The sequence below is a fragment of the Procambarus clarkii genome, chromosome 40 (assembly GCF_040958095.1).
Source record: "Procambarus clarkii isolate CNS0578487 chromosome 40, FALCON_Pclarkii_2.0, whole genome shotgun sequence".
NCBI lineage: Eukaryota > Metazoa > Arthropoda > Malacostraca > Decapoda > Cambaridae > Procambarus > Procambarus clarkii.
Genome location: NC_091189.1, coordinates 39,707,481 through 39,708,732, shown reverse-complemented (window position 1 = coordinate 39,708,732; position 1,252 = coordinate 39,707,481).

Sequence of the window (1,252 nt, the reverse complement as noted above, 5' to 3'; positions counted from 1 at the left end):
ATAGTGACGAGATTTCATGGTGTGCATAGTTTAAGAGAGTTCACACTGTATTAATTACGGTCATGGATATATTATGTTATGTTTATGAAGACCATCTCTTCTTATTTTTTTATCATTTTCACGCCCCACAGCTTTACAGTCTTCTCATATTCTTTTTCAAATAAAGTTTGCTTACTGTTTTCCAGTAGATCGGCCTCACATTACATATATTAATCAATTTTCAAATTCAGTTCAGTTTCTTTTCAATATCGCAGCTTTGTTGCCCCCACAGCCCGTATCTAGTTCAAGACCTCTTATTATCAATGTCATTAATACGGTTATCATCAACCACGTATTGGATGTCTCTGTCATTCAGTCATCAACGTAGTATGTGTTTAATGAACGTGAGAATCACTTCATGTGCACTCATTTTAGTTTAGTTTAAAGTTTTACATCTTGAATTAATATCGCTATTGGATAGCTCAGACATTCAGTTAACATCTCAGTAAGTGAAAATCTTTTCATGTGAGCTCATTTTTAGTTTAGGATAAGGTTTTTCCATCGTGAAATGCTATTATCAGTAACCAGGTATTGGATGACACTACCATTCAGTTTACATCTCAGTAACTGTTTACTGAACATTGTTATCCATCCACGCAACCTCATTTTTAGTTTTAAGTTTCTACATCGCAAAAATAAAATATTACTATCACCAGCCGTGTATCGGATAGCTCAACCATTCAGTTAACATCTCAGTAAGTGAAAATCTTTTCATGTGAGCTCATTTTTAGTTTAGGATAAGGTTTTCCATCGTGAAATGCTATTATCACTAGCCAGGTATTGGGTGGGTGGACCATCCAGTTTACATCTCAGTAACAGTTTACTGAACATAGATATCCCTCCATGGGACCTCATTTTTAGTTTAAGTTTCTCCATCGTAAATAAAAATAAAATATTACTATCACAATCCTTGTATTGGCCTGCTCCGGCATTCAGTTTACATCTCAGTAAGTGTTTACTGAATGCAAAATCGCTACATGTGTGGTCATAAGGTTTTCTCATCGTGAAATGCTATTATCAGTAACCAGGTATTGGATGACACTACCATTCAGTTTACATCTCAGTAACTGTTTACTGATCATTGTTATCCATCCATGCAACCTTATTTTTTTAGTTTTAAGCTTCTACATCGTAAAAAATAAAATATTACTATCACCAGCCATGTATCGGTAGCTCAACCATTCAGTTTACAGCTCAGTAACTGTTTACTGAA